The sequence below is a fragment of the Eulemur rufifrons genome, chromosome 9 (assembly GCF_041146395.1).
Source record: "Eulemur rufifrons isolate Redbay chromosome 9, OSU_ERuf_1, whole genome shotgun sequence".
In the NCBI taxonomy this organism is placed as follows: Eukaryota; Metazoa; Chordata; class Mammalia; order Primates; family Lemuridae; genus Eulemur; species Eulemur rufifrons.
In genome coordinates this window covers 13,709,684-13,718,766 of record NC_090991.1, presented here as the reverse complement: position 1 = coordinate 13,718,766, position 9,083 = coordinate 13,709,684, and positions in this window count along the sequence as shown.

The window sequence follows — 9,083 nt, the reverse complement described above, 5'->3', positions numbered from 1 at the left end:
GACTTTAAGTTGAAGCCAATGCTCATTTACCATTTCAAAAATCCTAGGGCCCTGAAGAATTATGCTAAATCTACTCTGCCTGTGTTCTATGAATGGAACAACAAAGCCTGACGACAACATATCTGTTTACAGCCTGGCTTACTGAATATTTTAAGCCTATTGTTGAGGCCTACTGTTGAGAAAAAAAGATTCCTTTCAAAATATTACGGTTCGTCACCAAAGCATCTGGTCACCCAAGAGCTCTGATGGAGATGTACGAGGAGATTAATGTTATTTCATGCCCGCTAACACAACATCCATTCTGCAGGAGTAATTTTGACTTTCAGGTCTTATTATTTAAGAAATACATTTCATAAGGCTACAACTACCATATAGTGATTCCTCTGACGAATCCTGGCAAAGTCCATTGAAAACCTTCTGGAAAGGATTCACCATTCTAGATGCCATTAGGAGCATTCATGATTCATGAGAGGAGATCAAAATATCAACATTAACAGGAGTTTGGAAGATGTTCATTTCAACCCTTATGGACTTTGAGCAGTTCAAGACTTCAGTGAAGAAGTCATGTGATGGAAACAGTAAGAGAATTAGAAGTGGAGCCTGAAGATGACACTCAATTGCTGCAATCTCATGATAAAACTTGAATGAATGTTTCCTGCAGATCATATGGAGGCGTAAAAGATAAAAGAAAAATATATATAATAAGATTTTTTAAAAGCTTGAACAAATGAGGAGGTGCTTCTTATAGATGAGCAAAGAAAATGGTTTCTTGAGATGGAATCTACTCCTGGTAAAAATGCTGTGAATATTGTCAAAATGACAACTAAGGATTCAGAATATTACAAAAACTTAGTTGATAAAGCAGCAGCAGAGTTTGAGAGGATTGACAGCAATTTTGAAAGAAATTCTACTGTGAATACAATGCTGTCAAACGGTATCCCATGCTACTGAGAAATCTTTCATGAAAGGAAGATTCAATCAATGCAGCAAACTTCATGGTTGTCTTATCTGAAGAAATGGCCACAGCCATCCCAGCCTTCAGCAACTACCACCCTGATCATTCAGCAGCCATCAATATCGAGGCAAGACCCTCCACTGGCAAAAAGACTGTGACTCACTGAAAGTTCAGATGAACATCAGCATTTTGTAGCAATAAAATATTTTTTTAGTGAAGGTACATGCATTTTTTAGACATGATGTTATTGTACACCTAATAGACTACAGTGTAGTATAAACATAATTTTTATATGTACTAGGAAACCAAAACATTGTGTGACTAGCTTTATTGCAATATTTGCTCCATCGCGGTGGTCTGGAACCAAACCTGCGATATATCTGAGCTATGCCTGTAATGTGTAAGTGCTGGGAGAAATTAATGGGGCAGGCTTGCTATATTTTAAATTTTCCTATTTGAATTAATGATAACGTACCAAGTACCCAGTCTCTAAACATTAGCATTAGTTGTGATATCCAGTGGAGATTTTTAAATGCTCTTCTGCAGATGAAATGTGAAAGAGAAATGTAATTGTAAAGATGACATTATGAATACATCAAGAAACTCTGAATGGTCCTTTGTCCACAAACAGAGACCTACACAAAGCATCGCTGCTCTGGTTTGCCCACTTACTCCGCACTGACCTCGGGGATCAGAGAGCTTCCTTCACACGGCTCACATGCCCGTTGAGAAGCTAACGTTCCTTCTTCACGTGGAAAATCTGGAAGAGGCAGGTTCTTCACAGCTGTCACTTCTCATTTTGAAACGTTGTGTTCACCATTATTCCCAGCCAAAGTACAAGGAGGTCTTTGGACTCCAGCAGCTACCAGCGTGGGTGGTGAAGGCCACTAACAGAGGGCAGTGGGCACTAGTGGAAATGCCACCCAAACCCACGTCTCTGGTTTGCACATGCAGTCTTTCGAGAAATTCTACCGTCCTACATGCCCAAACTCGTCACCTCCCATGATTCTTGTCCTCAAAGGACCTCTGCTGCACGCTGCCTCCCACCCTCCTCTCCTAGGCCACAGCAGCCAAGTAAAGAGCTTTTTTATCCCATGATTTGGACCCCAAGGAACCTATGATTATGATTTCAAATGTATTTACTAAAAAATGCTAACATTATGTAGAAAATATATTCTATAAACATTTTCATTCTTCTGAGTAGACCCCATTAAGCCGATTTCACTCCATATTCAGTGCTCTATAGAGCTCAAACTCTTTCTAAATTTTTCGGTATTTATTTTTGTACTTTACCAAATTATTTTCATTGGAATAAACTCTCTTCCTTCTGAATTCTGTAGCAAAATGCAATTTATCGATCAGGTTTTATGCATAACAAGTTTTACCAAACTTCCTTTTCCCACTGTGAATGTTCCGTTGTGCTTTATTTCCCAGTCTGATTTTTCTGGGTCAATTTTTTCCAGATGTAAATTTTGGCAAGAATACTTTATTCCTCCATCAGATTTTAGTTATTTGTAAAATTTACAAGGTGCGATTTAGGTGACTCTGGTTTCAGTTTGGGGGTTAATTATTTCTATCAAGTCTTATTTTCTCTGACTCAATCTTTATAGTCCTTAGTGTTTCTAATTAGATGTGATTTTTTTTTTTAATCTGTAACATTGCTGTGTGGTTTTACTTACTTTCAGTTTTGTTATTTCTGATATCTACAGACTCATTTTTCTCATTTATGAAATGGGAATGATCATAACAATATGCCCCTTTCACAGGGCTACTGTCACAGTGGGCTGACGTATGCAAGCTCTTAGCTCAGTGCCTAGCACAGAGCATGCACTTAATAAATTATTCAAGTTCCAATTCCTAGCACAAAAGGCCCTTCAGGATCTGCCCTTCCCTCCCCGCCCCCAGCCTCTCTAGACTCATCTCCCTTCTGACTCTCTCTGTTCCAGTGCCCTTCGTGTTATTTTATTACTCTCTGCCTTCACACAGACTGATTCTTTCACCTAGAATTCTCTCCCACCTTCCTCCTTCCCCCACCCCCACTCGGACCTCACTCCAGCTAATTCCTGTTTTTCCTTCAAAATGCAACTCAACTCTCCTTTCATGGACAAAGCTTTCTTGGTGCTCCTCTGCCTGACTTAATTGCCCCTTTACTCTGTTCTCTTTCTGGCCCATCTTGAGAACATTAACAGTGTCTTTTTCAGGGTCTGAAATCTAATAAGTCCAGTAAAGGTTAGTTGAATAGTTGGATGGTTAGTTGAAAGGTTAGTTTGAGTGGACTCAAACATTCTTCCCTACCGAAAAGTCCTCGTATTCCACCAACCTCCTGCCTTCTTTTTCCTGCTTTCCCAGTCACATCCTGAGTGTGCTCCCCATGGCTCCCAGGTGAAACTCATCCATTCTACACTCTTCAGGCTGTACTATGTCCCAAAAATAGCAGGAGGAAAAAAAACACCCTTTTAAGCCCACACCCCATAAGGAAAAAAACGAGGAAATGTTCACACTCAACAATTCCCCTGTGTAGAACCTTTTGGCGACTTCTCCTTATCCTTGTTATGAAATTCAAAGCCTTACCAGGGCTGGACAAGTCCTCCCTGCTCCAGCTTCTGCCCATACCTCCAGCCTTATTTCATGTCACTTGGCCCCTTGATCCCAACAATTTGGCCACACAGGCTTCTCCAGTCCTCAGATGCACCAAACTCCCTACTACCTTGGGGTCTTTGCCCACGTTTTTTCCTGCTTCTTGAAACCCTGCCCCACCTCATACTCCCTCCCTTTAGCTGATGACACTCTTAAATGTGACTCAAACTAGCTTAGGCCACTGTGTTATACAAGCTCATTGACATGACCAGACTAGCACTTACCAAAACTGCCAACATAATGATTTATGAAATTGGGGCAGGGAGCAGCTCATGTCTGTCTCTTTGATTAAACTGCAAAAGCTCCAGGACAGCAGGGGACAGCATTTGTCTTGTTCCTTGTAGCATCCACAGCATTTCGTAGGCTTAACACATAGAAGGAACTCAATAAATTTTGCTGGATAAATATGTGTTGATCTGGTGAGTGTAAAACCATCTGGAAAGGCTTCCTTGGAAGGTGGATTGTCACTTCCCCCATGAGGGTGATCTTGAGATGACCGCTCAAGACCCTAGAAGATTCCACTGGGACAAGAATAGTGAACCACATACAGTCACTGCTCCAATAGGAAGAGCAAGTGGAAAGGGGCTGTGGGGAACACTCTGAGCCTGACAGTCCTGTGGAGATGACCAAGGCCATGGTGCTGGGAGAGTGTCTGAAAGTCCTGTGTTTGCAAACCCCACAAAGACAGAGCCCAAAGGCAAGGAACTGGTTAGGGGATTCCCAGAGCTTTTTAAATATCTCTATGCTTCCCACAAAATGCCTTCAAGAGGCTTGTAATCTACTCAAAGAGACCTTCTTTGAACCCTCCACCACACTGCATAAAAAACATAGTCCAGTGCTGAGATAGTAGCTCCTTAATACTTATCAAATCAACGACTGTGGGGTGGGGGGGCGCGGGGGGTCGGGCCGGTTACTCGGAGAGGACTTCACCCAAGGCTGCCACACAAGGCTTCATGGTTGCACAGTGAATGACTCCTGGGGGCTCCATTCACATAAACCACAAAGTGAATGGCACAGCCCAAAATTTTACATCACATGAAATAAAAAAAGAGGATTGAAGTTGCCTCATTTTGGCCAAGGAAAAGAACAGGGACTCGATTAGTAAACAAAGTTAACCAAAAAACTGAGGTCTACAGATGATCACTCTAGCATAATTTAGGGAAAAAAATACAAAAGGCACAAGTAGACTAAATGTTTTTAACAGAAAACTTCATTTTTAGAAAATATGTCTATGAAATGGAGAAATAACTGTCACTGTCTCAAAACAGAAGCAATCTCGAGGGCATGGAGAGAGGCCCCCGAGCAGGAATCTTATTGCTCTGGGCGGAGGGTGGGCCAGGGGAGGGATCCAAAGCTTAGGGATGTGCATGCGGATAAGTTTATAGGTTTGGTGGTCAAAAGGTGAAGGTGGTTCCTTCTTATGGCTTCCATTTTCACAGTAAAGTGGGGATAAAAACAACTACAGCCATTGAAAGGGAAGTGGTAGGGCCACAGGTTTAAGAAGAATGGTGGTTTGAAAGAACTACTAGAAAATAGAGAACTGATGAAGGAAAGAGAAGAACAGGTGGGAAATAACGAGTTGTAAAGACTAAATGAGACAATCTATGTAAAGTGTATGGCACACAGTAGGCACTCAATAAGTGTTCATTTCCTTCTTTCCTCCTTCCATCACTCTTAGTGGAAAAAACTGTCTTATTCGCATCTGTGTTCTCTATCATCGCACATATTGCATGTTCAATTTTTGTTGAATTGGTTCTAAATCTTCACATAGTAGGTGAGGTATGTTTTTGTAGAATTGGACTAAATCCCCTTTCTTTCTGCCGAACTTTGCTGTTTTGTCAGAGAGGTAGCTGTACAGTAAGAAAAGATGGTATGTTTTGATACCAAGCTAACTAAACATCAGAGAACCTGGATCTCCCAGCCAGGAAAAGGTGTCGTGGCCTTTGCATGTCACTCCGTCTGTCTACAAGCCTCAATTTCCCCACCTATTAAACTGGGATATAGTACTCACCAAACTTACAAAAACTGTATTATTAAGATAACCAACGTGAATGAAAGAGCTTTATAAATAGTGTAGCATACGATCTCAAAGGCTGAAAAACATTATGTAATCATTTTAGGAAATAATTTTTCACAATATCAAGAGCCATAAAAATGTTCACACCCATGACCTACACGTCTCACTTCCAGAAATATAACCTACAACGAGAGTCTCCATCCTTTTTATATCAGTCCACCCAGAATGTTCCCATGGATGGCACGTTCCAAGATTGTGGGATGAAACCTATTTAAGCCATGGATCATGTACAATCTCCGTTTCTTTACCACGCAACAAGACACATCACAGTGAAGGAAGTCTGGGAGTCATCTGAATTAAGTAAATAATTCACCAAATGCAGCATTTCACTTATTAACAAATTGGTTGTGAGTTCTACAACCCATCAAGGCAAAGAGAACTACTTTCTTTCTAGGCATTCAACTTGAGAACTACTGTCCTTATGAAATAACTCAAAGGAATGAGAAAATGCATGTAAATATAAGCTGGGCTGACAGGCAGTAATGATAGTAATAATATCAGCTCTTTCACTTCCATTCTCTCATTGCCTCCTCATGAAAAGCCTGTGAGGGAGACGGGGGATTTATACCTTCTGGTCTCCAGGTGGAGCCATGGCTTTATATCCATTCAAAATAAATGGAGAGCCTGCTAGGCTTGATGGATAGAGCACTACTTGGGGGGTAGGGTGGGGCTGGGGGGTTGCCTAGGACCTGAACTGCTAACAACATCTGGCTGTGAATCCTTGGCCACGTCACTTCAACCCCCTGAGTTTCCTTTTACTCAAACTGCTTCCAAAGTTGCTGGGTGGTTCAAATAGGGCACCAAACGTGAATGTACTTTGAGATGTAAACACTGTACAAAGGTGAGGTGTCTTACAGCTTTCTGGCTCTGTTCCCAAGCCAGGACAAATCCAATGATAATGCTTCCGGTCCCAAAGCTGGCCTTCCCTTTACCCACTCCTATCAGCAACACTCTGGGACTTCTAGTCGGTCTCATATTGCCACACCCAAGGCAAGGATAAAACACGGCCATAAGAAGGCAAAATAAATATTTATTCGAATTCAAAAAGGCATTCTTTCAATTACATTAAAATATTCTTACTCTTTTTATGATTTCTTTCTTGAACATAGGGTTTCGCACACACACGACACTAAGAAGTATGTAATTTAGAATTTACAAGAATCAGGCACATTCTGTGGGGTGACAATTCTGTGTTTGGAACCAAGATCACAGTTTTAAAAAAAAGAACATATAAGTCAATGCAGAAATCAAGTACGGTTTACAGGCCTGGATGATGGCCCATCTACCTGGGCCCCACCCAGAGCAGAAGGACACAGTTCACCAGGCCGTGAGGAAGGAAGGGAACGTCAATAATACTGAGCTCTCTCAGGCAGGAGCTGTCTAAGAGCTTTATGACTTCACAGTACAACCTCAAACACCTTCTCCCACATCCCAGGGAGGAAGGTAAGCACCCTTTTTATTCCAAACACATAAATCACATAATGTCTAGAATAATGAATTCTCCCTGAGGAAAAGTCTAGCTAAAGGAGCATTTGCAGCCAAAGCCACTATCTGAGCATGAGAGATCTCATCCCTGGAAAATGTCTTCCCCTTAAATCACTGAAATGTGTAAATCATGGAGTTTTAAGATGTCCTGATAGGTCCGTGGGTTTAGTGGTGTGTGTGTGTGTGTGTGTGTGTGTGTGTGGTTTTATGCATATCTGCATGCACATCTGAATTTTAAACCCATCAGAGGGATCACAGGGACAATGTTGGCTGCCAAATGAGTCATCTGAGCAAAAAGTCCTACCCCCTGACATGTGCCAACCACAAAGATAGACTCAAATTTACTGAAGGACTGTGCTTAAAAATAAATAATGGTGCAGGAGGATATCTGTGGTCCAAGAATCAGGACACTCCAGCATCTCTGCTATGACTTCCTGCATGACTTTGAACCAGCACACAGTCCTCTCAGAGCGCTGGTCTCCAGGTCTAAAGGGAAGGAAGTGGGCCTTTTGACTCTGATGCTTCTTGACTCGTTGTCTCCCTTTGCCTTGGTGAACCTACCTAGGCTCTGACCTTCTGTGCCAAAAGCCTTTTGGGGATGCTGCTGTTAGAAAGAATAACCAGGACAGAAAATGCTCTTGCCAACCAGCTCCATCCAGATCCACAGAGAGCAGCTCTCCATACTGTGTAAGAAGGCAAAGATCCTGTCATTGATTTCTATTTGCCCAGCCTCCCAGCTCTTGTCCAGGTGAAAAACGGAGAGCCATATGGCTCTATGCATTCGTATCTGAGTCAGAGCAATTCTGGAATTCCCAGCTCCGTAGTATAGAGTGTGGCACCACGGATCCAGATGGCTGCCCCTCAAACCAGGACGTCTGTTCAGGGTAAATGCAAGTAGGTCACTCCAGACACGGAATGCTGAATTGTAGACTCTCCAAGCTAAAAGGGACTTTGAAGTTCATCCAGATACTATCTTCAACAACAGCCTTCATAAGTGCTAAACCAGCTTCTACTTAAACATCTCCAATACATGGAGCAGCTGCTGAACTGAATTGAGCCAAAATCATCCTCAAGTTCTTTTACTAGGTCTGCCCATCTGGAACACATCTGCTCCTTCTGCCCTCATAAGAGTCCCCCTCAAATCTTGCTCCAGAGACACATGCCTGGCCCCTTGCCCCTCAGAGCTTGGTCTGGCCATGATGGCTGAGAGCAGATGTCAACTCCCTGCTGCAGATTGCGAAGTCCTCCACACTGCATCTTCTGCCCAGCCCGCCTGTCCCCAGCCGGGGCCCATCAGAGGCCAAGTCTCTGCCCCCGAGCCAGGCTGGAACACAGAGCACTCCAGAGCGGAGAGACTGGCCCAGGGAGAACTGGCAGGCCTGGACTCCTCCGTTTGCCTCCAGTCAGGTTAACCAGCCAATCACCAAGTCATCTAAAGGCCAAATTCCTATTTGTGCCATTCCAAATCAAAATCCATGGTTACTATTTTTATAATTCTTCCTCGAAAATTCCCACATGAATCCTTTCACCAGACAATAGAGGCAGAGTAGATTTTCTGGTTGTGTAGGCCCCAGTCACCTGGAAAATTCCTTCAAGCTCCACTTTACCTTTGCCTCCAAACTTGACTCTGTGTCATTTCAGGGTGAGAGCATCAGAGGATGAGGATCTAAAAATAAGCCCGAAGTCTTGGCAAATGCTCCTCTCTCACAAGCTTCCTCCTCAGCTCCAAAATTCACAGTTAACAAAAATACTTCATGCCAAGGCATTTCCGGCACTTCATTCAATTTCCCCCGCTGAGAAACACTGAGGTATGCTGGTAGCCTCTGAGAGTTAAGGCCATGTGGAGAGAGCAGCTGCTATTTCTGCTTCAGCTGAAGCCGCGCTCCCAGCTCAGAAGCAGGAACCACTGGGAGGCCAGGACGAGGACGA